This window comes from Haliotis rubra, unplaced genomic scaffold, assembly GCF_003918875.1.
Source record: "Haliotis rubra isolate DU_JTF1 unplaced genomic scaffold, ASM391887v1 Scf567, whole genome shotgun sequence".
Taxonomy (NCBI): domain Eukaryota; kingdom Metazoa; phylum Mollusca; class Gastropoda; order Lepetellida; family Haliotidae; genus Haliotis; species Haliotis rubra.
Window position 1 is genome coordinate 128595 of NW_025767265.1, and position 14573 is coordinate 143167.

Genomic DNA, 14573 nt, shown 5'->3' on the forward strand with positions numbered 1-14573 from the left:
CCACTTCAATGTGCCTAATTAACAACCGATAAGGCATATACCCTATTTACATATACTGAGTCAAAAAAAGAAACTTCACATTCTTTCTTCAGGGCACTATAAAAGAACGAGAGATGGAACGATGGTTAAATTGTTATTATTTCATTGCTGAGATATGTGTGATGTACTCGATACACTGACAGTGCCATAATCAGTTCCATTAGGCTACACCGTCGTTCCAAAACATGGGTATACAGAATGTCAAGTCACAAGAATAAAAAATGAGAAATTTCTCAGTTCAATATCGTGTATGGCCGCCCCGCGCATTCACCACTGCCAAACACCGTCTCCTCATCGACTGCCTGATGCTTCTGAACACGTGGTTGGGGATTCTGCGCCATTGCTCTTGCAAGGCAGCGCCAAGTTCCTGCAAAAATTCTGAGGTTGGTTCCTAAGACCACGAAGCCTTCTCCCAAGTGCACCCCAAACGTGCTCCATTGGATTAAGGTCCATGACGTTGATTCCAGCGTTTTGAAGGAAATTTCGTGTCAACATCGCGGTATGCGGCCGAGCATTTTCATGCTGGAACTGTAGACCTGGGCCATCAGCCGCCATGAAAGGAACGAGTTCAGGGGGTGAGCACCTGGTCGTGGTAAGCAGCAGCTGTGAGGTTTCCACGGATGACCAGAAGTCGGGAACGGTTGTTCCCACAGAAAGCACCCCACACCATGCAACTTCCGCCCCCGAATATGTCGACTTCCTGTACACAACATTTGGCATACCGTTCACGGCGGCGTCTCCAGACTCTATGCCTGCCGTCCGTGAATCTGAGGGTAAACCTGGATTCATCGCTAAAGACGACTCGATTCCAGTCTCTTTGTGTCCATCGGAGGTGACGTTGGGCCCACAGCAGACGTTGACGTTGATGAAACGGCGTCAATATTGGTCCACGATATGGACGTCGAGAACGGAGATTGGCAGCCCGCAACCGATTTCGAATGGTCGGTGAGGATAGTCGACCTTTAAACATCTCAGCCCTGGTTCGTGTAGCCGGCAGAAATCTGTCACGTAGGTGACGTAGGATGATTTGACGGTCTTCTGCTCGTGACGTCACACGTGGACGACCCGACCTTGGGCGATCAGAAGTGGTGCCAGTTTGTTGTAGACGACCTAACAAGTCATACACAGTACGACGGCTGCATCCCATTGCTCTTGCGACGTCACTAACTGATCTTCCCGCTTGCAACATGCCAACGGCACGTTCACGTTGCACATTTGACAATCGTGACATTTCAAGTACCGTTAGAACTGTGCTTTAAAAGTGTTTTTTTATTTCTTGAGGCCAATGCAAACACGTGCATATGAAGAAAACTTCGATGCGAAGATCACGTGATCGACTGCACGTGCAAAACCTGATTTGGCACTAACGTCATTTGCACGACGAATGTATGGGTTTGAGTGGGTTTTGCTAACGCTTTTCTAGAGTCGAAAGATAGGGATCCCATTTCGGATACATAGATGTATCATCAGAGAAAAAATATTCATTATTTTTCAAATTACATTTTGTGAAGTTTCTTTTTTGACTCAGTATATATTAATGGACTCTTCCAAAAGTTAGTCAAATTCGGAAACTATCGTCAAAACTCAAAATTTTGTGTACAAAGTAATTATTTAAAGAACCGTGAATAAACTTGTAAAGTATTAAACAGACCTTTCCATTACAAACACGGCCTACATACAGCAAATTGCCAACTGAATATCATCTCCGAAATAAAATGGAATCTTCCAAAGCGTGCATGTGAAGATATTTGAAAAGATAAATACAATACTCCATAAGTTGCTATTATTAGTGAAATAGTAGTCATTAGGAGTATATTGGGAACATTCTTTTGCATAATGTATCATTTCCTACCTGAAGAGTGACTTCTCCGCAAAGAAATGTTGGGCAACATGTACTCGCTCTGACCGTTGCACGTTTCTCTGTGAGCGAATCGCCAGTTGCCTAAAAACGAGTTTATAAGGGGAGATAATTTGCAATCAATAATGCCTAATGATGCAAACCACTAAACAAATATAAGAAGTTTCTACGGTTCTAGAAAATACATGGCATATTTTGTTACTAGTTTCAAATGAAAGTGCCACCAAGCAAATCTGCACTAGTTCACACATCTGGCATACATTTATAACACTATAAAACCCATGATACACAAACAGTGTATACAACTTAAAGCTCAGTAATCATAATAATATTCAGATTTTTTTATGTTTCAGAACAACTGTTTAAACAGTATCTACAAAATAATATATGTTCCATGAAGTCATCTCTCTGGGAAATAGAAAGATACATATCTCAGCTACAAATTACTGATTTCATAACATATCACCATACTCACTCAGTGATTTTCCTAATAATAATAAACGTAAATTATGGGTGAATGCATTTCAAACATACAGCTCAACATGATTGTCAATAATTCTTTGGTACACAGATTCCATAACGTTTCAGAACAGAGTTTTTTATACAATAGAAGAGGTTGATAACACAGGATTAAGTGGGTTGATAGGAAGCCAGTAAAGAACATGTACATGGTTGTATGTGTCCTCTCACTTAGCCAGATTCTGTCAAAACAGGTCTCTCACATAGCCAGAGTGGGATTTGGCTGACTAGGGTTAGTGTTGTGATAACGCATGTCCACATGAGCCATAGTTTGTTTCAACAAGTGCTCAATAAGCAAGATTAGTGAAATTTGTATTAAAGTGAGATATATGTACAAAAGTCATTAATATGGTATTATTTGAATTTTTTGGAGGATTTAAGGAAATGCTCCATTGATGACATTAGTGACAGTTGTTTTTACGTGAGATACATTTATATCGTATTATTTGAATTCTCTACGGGGATTTCAGGAAATGCTCAATGAGTGATATTAGTGAAATGATTTTAACTAGTCCAAGATTATTAATGCAAAAATAATTATTATTCCGAACACAAACAATTAGGCCTCTGGTTTCAAAAAGACACAAATTGGACTGCACATATAAATTCTGTAGTAGTAGAGGGAAAAGCGAGAAAAAGACGTATGGGTGCACCTTGCTTAGAAGCTTCCATACGGGCTAAAATCCCAATCCAGGAAATCCCAATCACAATTCCCTGAGCCGTCGACCCTTTTGGCTGCTAACTCGCTAGCAGGCAACGAATACGTTGTCGGCTCGTGTGGAGCAAACCACGAATTTGTTGGTCGACATCTTGTCGAGGCTGGACAAGGACGACGACGACAAGGAAGAACTCCTGGTGGAAATATACTGAACCGCAAAAGAAACGCAAGTCAAAATCAAGATTTTGAAAAACTTTACTTTTGACAGATAATACATGAAAACAGGTACATAATAACAATCAACACTTGTTGCATGATGATTGGGACATGTCAGTCAATGCATGGAAACATTGTTGGTTTACTTTGCCTTGAAGACAAAATCGAAATTGATCCAACAAATCAGTAACGCGTATGTCCACCTCGTGCATTCACTACAGCTGTGCACCGCTTGAACATGGAGTGAATCAGACGGTTGACAAAGGCCCTAGGGATTGCCGCACATGTCCGGATGATGGCTGCCTGGAGTTCTGCTGCAGTTGTCGGACGTGGTCGGACTTCATTCAGTCGTCTCTGCAGCTCGTCCCAAAAATGTTCGATCGGGTTTAAATCGGGACTGACAGCAGGCCATGGCAGTAGTCGGATGTTATGCTGCTGGAAAAATGCCTGAGTGCCTCTAGCAGTGTGGGGCCTGGCATTATCTTGCTGGAAAATGAGTTGCTGGTGTCGGACGAAAAATGGCACAACCTGGGGTCGGAGGATCTGGTCGATATAATGTTGGGCAGTGACTCCATTTCCCCGACCTGGCCCAATATTCTGGAAGAATACTGGCCCTAATCTCTGATTCAGGCCAATCGCTGCCCATACCATAACACTCGGACCTCCCCATGCATCATCTTGCATTACACATTCGTCAGCAAAGCGTTCACCTCGTCTTCGCCATATTCGAACTTGTCCGTCAGCATGAGAAATGCAAAACCGACTTTCATCAGAGAACAATACCAGTCTCCACTGTTGATGACGCCAGTTTCGATGCAACGTAGCCCACTGCAGACGATTCTGCGAACGTAAGAGGACGGACGTCGAGCTGGACGACGACAACGGAGGTGGACTGCTCTGAGTCTGCGCCAAACTGTATCTCCGCTTATTGCTCGGTTGTGACGTCCAATAGTCTGTCGGGCAGTCTCGTTGGCAGATAAAAATCGATCCCCGATGTGCGAACGTTGAATGTGTCGATCTTACCGTGGTGTTGTGACTCTCGGACGTCCAGGACGTTGGCGGTCAGCAGTGGTCTGTGTAGCAACAAAACGTTCCTGAGGACGGTAGATGGTCGTTATGTGCACATGGAATGCATTGGCAACATCTGCAACACTCTGTCCAGCTTCAAGACGGCCGATGGCTTGTTCCCTCTGTTGCGTCGTTAACCTTGGCATTCTTGGTGGGCGTTTGTCGGGAGTGATTTCAAACTGATTTGAGGGCATTTTTATACCCCTATGTGTCCGTTACATAATGCGCATCATGATTTTCATGAAAAACTTCTGCAACCACATCCCACGGGCAATTCAATTGCTGCGTTTTGGCGATGTGCAATATCCAAGAGAAATCACCAAACAGAACCTGAACATTAACAAACTGTTTTTTCACAACAAAGGTAACCAATGTGTAGTTACACTATAATATTTAACAATGTTCTATCGAATATTTATTCATTTTGAAAAACTTGCGTTTTTTTATGCGGTTCAGTATAGAAGGGGAACAAGAAGAGACCCATCTGGATATCCAGAAAGTGCGACACTTTCTACAATCGATGCAAAAGTTGATCTATCTTTCGATAGCGGCTGTGTTTCTCTTGAAGGTCGTCCACAAGACCTTGAAGCACAGCACGCCGTCGACGAGAAGACAGAAACACCCAAAACAGTTTCCACGGCCAAACCCGGGGATCCCCACTATATGGAGTAGAGAAGTCGATGTGTGGAATGCAGCCTATTTGGAAAAAAGTATTGTAGTAGGGTAAACGAACCATGCGTTTGTTGTTTTTTTTTGTCCGGGCATGCACCCTACTTTCCGTACCACGAAAAGCAGTTGGAATACGAAAAGTCTACGACTCCATTCGTCTTTTGCAACCCCAAGCACGCGACTGTGCATCTGCAAAAATACTAGGCGAGCTGCCCAGAAAACTATTCCCGCCCAAGGTCTGGGAGCAGCAACTCGACTTCTCTATCGTCTTTCTTTTTCGATATGGGCGAGCGGCAGATTTTGCTGAGCCTGCACAGAAACGGTTCCCCCACCAACCGTAGGTGTTCTATTCTGCCGGCTTCTCGAATCGTTTCTCGTATATTGTAGCCGTGGACTGGAAACATTTTGTCTCCAGTTTGCGAATCGAGAAGCAGCAACAGTCGGGCTTCCCTTCGTATTTCGCTATGGCAAACTTTTTGCATGTGTAGATTCCTTCCGGAATGTCTGCGTCTTTTCGATGTTTTCTGCACGGAGGGGCTGCTACTTCCATATCCTTGGGCCCGCCATAGTTGGGCAAAGGGGTATGCCAAATATTGCTCCGTCCCTGTGGTACCTCTGCTATCCACGATAGCTGTTGGAAGAGACAAGAATCTTTCTCCTTGCACGGATAATAGTCCACCAATTTGTTGAGGAGGAGTGCGTACTGTATGTTCCAGAAAGCGCAGGCGTTGTCGGACAGGTTCTCTATTTTCGAGATACAGACATCGAACCCGATTACTTCTGGAACCTTGAGTGGGAGTCGCTCCTGGGGTGTGTAGTCTATTGCTTTCTTTTCCCAGAGAACGCATTTCTTGCTGTCGATGCAGTGGTCGATGGCACCACACTTCCATATAGAGTTGTCGGGTCCGAAGAGAGCAGGCAGTTCCGATAGAGCGGCGAGGCAGTCGCAGCATCGGTTGTGCCTGTGCTTGGGTTCCGGATAGTATTCGTCAGCAAGAATGATTTGGAGTTTGCCGGCTACGGGTCGAAATTGGTGGGGTGGGTAGATGTAGACGAAATCGATTATTTTCCCGGCTTCTACTAGTGGGCGAAAGCACAGCAAATAGAGATCGAGAAACTGGTGAGGGATCTGGGAGCGCTCGTAGAAGGTGTGCCCCGATTGCTCCAGGATTTGTTTCTCTCGGTTGGAAAGCAACATAGGGCGACACTTCTGCAGCAGGGTCTCGAAGTCTTCTGCTATGTCGGGAGTACTCGGCGTCTGGGGCTTGGGGCCTATACCATCTGGGATTCGTGTATATCTGGCTTGCGATATGTGGTACTTCCCCTTCTCTTCCCGGGACAAACGATACATAGCTCTAATTTGGAGTGCTCTTGCATTGGGAGCCCCCGAAAGTGGTCTTGTCGAAGTTTTGTGCAACCACTCATTTTATACTAGTGCTGGAAGCGTAATTAACCCGTATGGAAGCTTCTAAGCAAGGTGCACCCATACGTCTTTTTCTCGCTATTCCCTATACTACTTATGTACTTTATAAAGTTTCACCAATGATAAATTGTTTTAGGTGTTACAAATACCGATTATCAAGAAAAACACTATTCGTTATGTTTTAATCCTTTATTCTGACATTATTTGATTATTGTAGTTGTATATGGGATAACTGTACAGTTAGTCAGGCATCAATGCTCCAAAAATTACATTTTTATGTACTTAGAACAACATGTGGGACTACAAGGGGAACTGATCTCATACCTCTTGTAGAAAGAAGGCGCATTAAGAAAGTAACTATTACTATATTGCTATAATCATTATACCCAGTACTATTAAACTTTCGTATGAATATAAACCAAATTTCCTCCGTGGATAATAAGTCTTATCTTACCTTATCTTAACTAGATATGTACTACCCATCAAACGTTTAGACTCACTTAAAGCACTCACTATACGTTATGTATAGTGGTAACATCGAAGATGTATTTATCTACTAACTTGGGGGAACCAACTGCAAACCTTATGCAGATGAATTGCACGAGGATCATGCATCAAATTGCTGAAAACCATTGTGCAAATATTGTGCATGTGAAAAGCTCCGTTTTGGTGTAAATGTTTTTTATGAATTCACCAATTTTCACTGAGTTTCATCATTTATTGAACTCATGACAATAATCTTTTCAACGTTGCAGATTTGTTTACAATACATCAGTTCATGTGTAAACAGTACCTTTAAACAGTATGGAATATTTTGCAAATTCTAGTTCAGATCAGTTGACTGAAGTAAGTGGCTACATTAACACTAGTGAGTGTAAAGTTTTGATGGGCAGTATATAAATCATGATATCATCAAATCAGTACATAACGTTATTATCACCGAAGAAGATTTAATCAATCTTAAGTTTTCATCTGGCCCTTTGCAGAACTAAAAGTATCATTGCTGTATAGATGTTTATATTCATGTATATTGTATGCTTAATGTTATTTATGATATCACGTTTGCTTGTTTGCAGATCCAGTTTTTGAACAATATATCAGAAATAAATATGTTAAAACCGAATTTCCATATTACAAACAAACGCACACACACTTGCTTACTTCTTTAATTGTAGATATTGACTATAGCCTTTGAAGAAAGTCTCATGCTTCAGTGGCTAATGCTAATTACCTGGCTCGCATCTCTCACCTAGCCATGACGGCACAGAATAATCTCAAATGTGTAAACTGCAACGGGACACACCCTGCTTCATCTAGGGCATGCCCTGAATATCAAAGGGAATCAAATATAATGTGAAAAACACATTTCCTATCTTGAACAAAAAAACCTTTACACAAATCAATCTTCAACCCCGTCAAATATCACGTATTCCACTGCAGTCACTTGCTGTGTAGCAATGTGTTCGGCTGCTTGCCAGACTGACTTGACATGGGTCAAGACAGATAAGCCTGTCTTTTCATCAAAAAAATATACTTCCCAACCCAAAAAAGCTCTGTCGACGTCTGGGTCTCACACGGAAATCCAGCCTGAGACATCACAATTGACGGTTTTCCAACGAGCCACTTCACAGTCAGCCACTGAGTCATCCAAAACGAAGGAAGGAAAAAACATAAATAGAAACTTGCCATCTACTTTCATCTAGGTTCTTCTCCAAAATTCATTTGGACCTCTGAATATGGAGGTCACTCTGCCTCCACAGGACAGGCGGAGGAAAAGTTCCTCCTCCTATTCACGTGAAAGATCGCCAATTTAGCCCATATAATTCAGCGGAACTGCAGAGTACTTAAAAAAACTTTAGCTAGATACAGTTTCTAATTCAAGATTTTCAACCGTCAGCATTATGTCTCCAAGAGACATATCTAAAAATACAGATAACTTTCATTTATGACAATACAGTGTCCATATGAATAATAAAGGTAAAATCCTTGAGGAATTCATTTCCAATAATAATTTATAATGTATTTTCAATGATGATTCAGACACTTATTTACATCTAGCTACGGGAACATATTCTTCCTTGGATCTGTCACTCGCCGATTCCAACTTATATACTCTTCAAAAAAACAACTATACGTGCTGTTTTGGAGTTACTTACTGAGTGCATATAACTAATTCAAACATGACATCATTGCTCAATTACAGTAAAATCATCACTTTACAAATTCCAAAACATTATCCAGAAAGTGTTTGGTAAAACCACAGAGGGCTATTAAAGCCACTTGGTAAAATGTCAGTATCTGGTGTGACCACCATGAGCATCGATAACAGCTTGGCAGCGGTGACCCCTAGAAGAAAGGAGATGCCGAATGCTGTCTTGAGGAAAGTTTTGATACTCTTGCTGAAGTGCTGTGTGCAGTTCTTGTAGTGTCTGTGGTGGCGGATTACGCTGGTGCAAGCGTCGATCAAGATTATCCCATAGATGTTCAATGGGGGACAAATCGGGTAATCGAGAAGGCCAAGGTAACACCTGAATTTTGTTTTGCTTGGAGAAGTCCTGTCAAACACGTGCAACAAAGATCAACCGTTGACGTTGATGAAGGGAACGACGTGACGTTGAACTGGTCTTCTGGCAAAAAGTCTGCCTTCCCATAGCCAACTGCGCACTGTCTGGTCAGAGATTTGGCACAATCCAGGGATTTGGATTGTTGTGGATGATACGGCCGTGGTGTTTGACCGCAGATCTCTCAACCGGATGTAGCGATCCTTGGTGGCAGAGGTAATTCTAGGTCGACCTGACCTGGGTCTGTCATTAACACTCCCAGTTTTGTTGTATCGGGTCCATAGGTTTGAGATGATTTGTCTGGACACGCTGAAGTGCCTTGCCACCTCATGCTGCGTTGCCCGCCCTTGTAAGCGGCCGATGACGTTGTGTCGTTGAGCTTCTGACAATCTTTTCATTCTCTTGTCGTCTATAGTGGCTTTAAGCAATACATGTGGAGTACCATTGATGTGGCTTTTTAAAGTCTACACTCATAGGCTTCAGTTCAAGGTGATACACAATTTCATGATGCACGTGCATTTTATGTAGGGTGCGTTTTAGCGATTAACTACAGACGCCAGGACAGAAAGTGTAGGAAGAAAGAAGAAACATATTTTCGCCGACATCCTACAGTCAATAATTTAGATAAAGTAAACATTTTAAATGCCAAGGCTCGACGCACTTCAAACAGAATAAGTGTCGGTCTTGGAGGAACTATGTTTCTAAAATACATTCACGTACACCTATGTCAAAGGTGTAGAACATGGTCCAAAGAATAAAGGGTAAAGGTTACACATCTATTGTACGCCATCTGAAGGATCTATTAACTAATAAAGCTGAAATAGCAAGTAAAATTGGCGAAACTACCTTCAGTTCTTGCCAAACATTCTTCATCATCCAATTATGTCCCTGGGTTTCCAGAAACACCAGAAACAACATGAGAGGAAAAGAATCAATTTTAACTCAGACAATGGTGAAGTTTATAATGAATTATTTTCACTATATGGGCTACATACCGCCTTTGAGCAAGCTCATGACACAGCAACAGTGGCTGATGGTATCCATTATCAGCTCCTGAAGCATTTGCCTGATTCATGTCTGGAAACACTTCTAGGTTATAATTGATAAAATATGGACATCAGGGAATTTTCCACCTTCGTGGCGTAATGATACCCAAGCCTGGCCGAGATCATAGCGATCCTACAAATTACAGACCAATTACTTTAACGAGTTGTTTCTGTTAAACCATGGAACGAATGGTAAACAATAGACTAATTTGGTATTTAGAAACCAATAAACTAATTACAAATATTCAATGTGATTTCCGGAAAAATCGCTGTACTATTAATCATTTAGTACGACTGGAATTCTATCTTAAGAATGCGATTGCAACTAAACAACACATAGTATCAATTTTCTTTGATTTGGAGAAAACATACGATACCACATATGAAAACGGCATCCTCAAGGATTTACATGATTTTGGTTTAAGGAGTCGTTTACCACTTTTTATATCACAGTTTTTAACACACAGGCAATTTCAAGTCCGAGTCGGTTCAACGCCTGTCTGATCATTACAATCAGGATCAGGATGTCCCACAAGGAGGTATGTTGTCTGAAACATTATTTAGTTTTAAAATATACAGTCTTTCTAAGGTTTTAAATGGTTCAGTTGATTGATCACTTTTGTGGATGATTTTAATGTTTCTTGTCGTGGTAAAGATAAGCATACAATAGAGAGACAGTTACAACTTTATCTCAATAAAATTCATAAATGGTCAATTGAAAACGGTTTTAAATTCCTAAATCAAAACAAACTGTATAAATTTTTGCCATAAACCACATAAAGACCCAGAAATAATTTCAAATGGTACACCCATCAAAGTTGTCAAGGAGGCTAATTTCTTAGAGTTATTTTTTATTCTCATTTGACTTTTTACACACATTAAATACATCAAAATAAATGCTTGAAGGCACTTGGCTTGTTGAAAGTCGTTTCCAACTCTAAGTGGTGGGGGATCAAGCTCCCCTCCTACACCTAAATCGATCACTGGTCCGCTTGGAACTTCCTAATGGCTCCATCGTATATGGTTGAGCCTGAAAAAGTAACCTAAAACTATTAGATTCTGTCCACCACCAAGGCCTTAGACTTTGCCTTGGGTTTTTAGAACTTCTCCTGTTGACAGTCTCTACGTCGATGCCAATGACCCATCTCTCAACCAACGCTGTATTAAATTATATTTACAGTATATAACAAAACTATATTCTAACGAGTCTAACCCGGCATTTAACTGTGTTTTCAATCCTCTTTATTAGGATCTGTGCAACCAAACGTCTTCTCTTATTCCGCCCCTTGGACGGAACCTTTCCTTTCTGCTGCTGACATTGAGCTAGGAAATATACTACCCATCAAAAGTTTAGACTCACTTAAAGCACTCACTATATGTTATGTATATGTATGTGGTTACATCGAAGATGAATTTCTCCACCAACTTGGGGGAACCAACTGAAAACCTTATGCAGATGAATTGCACAAGGATGATGCTTCAAATTGCGAAAGGCATGAGCAAATGTCGTGCATGTGAACAGATGCGTTTTGGTGTAAAGTTTTGTTAAGAATTCGCCAATTTTCACAGATTTTAATCATTTACTGAACTCATGACAATAATCTTTTCAATGTTACGAATATGTTTTACAATACACCAGTTCATAACTAAACAGTACCTTTAAACAGTATGGAATATTTTGCAAAAGCTAGTTTAGAACAGTGGACAAGTAAGTGGCTACATTTACACTAGTGAGTCTAAACTTTTGATGGGTAGTATATATCTCCTCCCCGTCTTCTTTCTTCTCCTCCTTGGCTATTGGTGCTGTCAGAAGTTGACCTAACACTGGCAACATTTAAAAATCAGAAACAAAATAATTACAATATAAACAAGAATTTAATCAGTTAAAGAGTAAATATAATACATACAAATCCTTATTTACAGATGGGTCCAAGGATGGTGGCGCGGTGGCATGTGCCACTGTCATTGAATCCAGAAAAATATCGTCTTTATCAGTTACACCTACTTGGGTTGTCAGTCCAGATTTGAAGTGGTCATCATCGACGATGTCGTATTGGCCACACTAGATATACTCACGAATACCTGTTAAAATTTGAGGATCCTCCGTTCTGCATCCCTTGTTTTAATGATAATTATCATGAATTTTAAAAAGAAACAGATTTGATGCATAAAGATTGATATGTTTTGTAAATAAATCAATGTTTGGTAAATTTAAACTTACGAGGATTTCTAATCATAGTATTTTTGTGATTCTAATTTTGGCTAAAGTTTCCAACAATCGCCAGCGGCTAAAATGGATGGTGTAAATCTAAATATGGTCCATGGTCCCTAGTATGGGGATCTCCCTAGTATGGTGATCTACCTTCAGTTGTTCGCGATCTATTGCCTGTATTTATAATGTATCCTCTTCTATAGTTAAACTGGGTTTTATTTAATTACTAGTAATTAATTTATATCTGTGGTAGTATAGTTGTATTACTTTCCTTCGTTCACAGGTATTTATAATTTTCTTTTAATCATCATAAATCTATAACATTAGTCACGATATGGCTGAAGTATTACCGATGTAAATTTTAAAAGAAACAGAAGTGATACATAAAGTTTGATATGTTTTGTAAATGGATCAATGTTTTATAATTGGTAGTTAAACTTACCAGGATTTTTAAACATAGTATTTTTGTGATTTTAATTTTGGTTAAAGTTTCCTACAATCGCCAGCGGCTGAAGGGATGGTGTAAATCCAACTAGGGCCAATGCAGGTAGCAAAGGTACTGTAAGTTCCCATGGTCCCTAGTATGGTGATCTACCTTCAGTTGTTGGCGATCTATTGCCTGTTTTCATAATGTATCGTCTTTTATAGTTAAACTGTTTTTTATTTAATTACTAGTGATTCATGTATATCTGTGGTAGTCTAGTTGTTTTACTTTCCTTCGTTGTCAGGTGTTAATTATTTTCTTTTAATCATCATAAATGTATTTAGTCACGATATGGCTGAAGTATTACCAATGTGACTTAAAATCGTAACTCACTCGCTCGTTGAAATGTCGACTAATTTCTGTTACTTCAATTATTTTTCTGACTCTTTAAAACTCCGAAGTTCCATTGACCTTCACAATTATTTTCTTTTTCAAAAATTTCGATTGCCGTTTTATTGCGTCCATTAATTTCTTGCAACTTCAAGTTTCTTTTCATATTATTGTCTCGTTACTGATGCTGTCGTGGTGCCTCTCACAAAACAGTAAACTTGACCTCGTATATATCATAATATCACACAAAATCATCTCCTGGACAGGGTTGTTGTTAACGACAAGAGGCGATACAAACTGTACCTTGCCCCTCCAGAAATCTAGATCTCAATTCCATAGAGCATGTTCGGGACAGTATTGATCGCAGAACATTTATGTATTATAAAAAGGAACCCATCAAGTATGGAATCCATCAAATCCGAGTATGGAATGGAATTATTCCAACGTCAATTATCCGACGTCTGGTTTGATACAGTCACTGAGAGCAAGTTTATTTTTGTGTTTTCTTCTTGATCTACTGTGTAATTATTCGTTGAGGGTCAATTATCCAGATAACATGTTCATTTTGGTTTGATTAAGATCCTTTGTCATGTTTAATGGTATCCTATAACAGATCGAGCAAGTTTATTTCTGTGTTTTTCTTGTGTTAAGATCTACTGTGTATTATTATTCAAAGTTTGATGCTTCATGGTAGCATATTGATCCTATATAAAAATGTTGTGTTGCAATACTTTCAATGGTATATAGCATTGAAATATGATGCAACTCAGACGCTCAGGTACTTGCAAAGACAATGGTGAACATGAAACGAACTGGTTCATTTTTGCATACACTCTACAAATATGAAATATGGTTTGGCAACTCAGAAAAGCTGAAGGTACTTGCACAAGACACACCTGGCTACACGAACACCGTGATAAACGAATTCGTTGCTCGTCCATTTTTTAGAAATTACACTCTACAAATATACAAGACTTGATTAATGGACTTTTGAAAGAAGAAATCGGAAACACACCAGACTTGAAGCTGGCGCAACAAAATACACCTGGTTGTCAGTTAATGTCATTTGGTCACAGTGATGGACCTCGTTCGTTGCCAGGATGACCCTGACTCCACAGGGATTTTTCCGTTTATAGCCCCTCCAGCTGGCATGGTCAGCTCTCAATTCAGAGTTTAACCCATAGAACATGTGTGGGGTATTCTTGGAAGACCACTCTCAACAAACTTGGCAAGTCGCTGGCAAGTGGCAAGAATGGGGTGGAAAGAACTGACGTGATGGACAAGAAGGCGCTTTGCCAATCAACTGACAAAAATCTGTTTGCAAGTGTCAGTCAGATGTCCCTGTTACACTGTTAAACCATTAATTTCATTAAAGAGTATTTATATAAAGATATATATGAGACTTTCTTTAAATATCCACTTGATAATATTTCCATGGTATATAACTTCACAGCAACAATGTAATATTTTCAGCCTAAATAACAAATTAA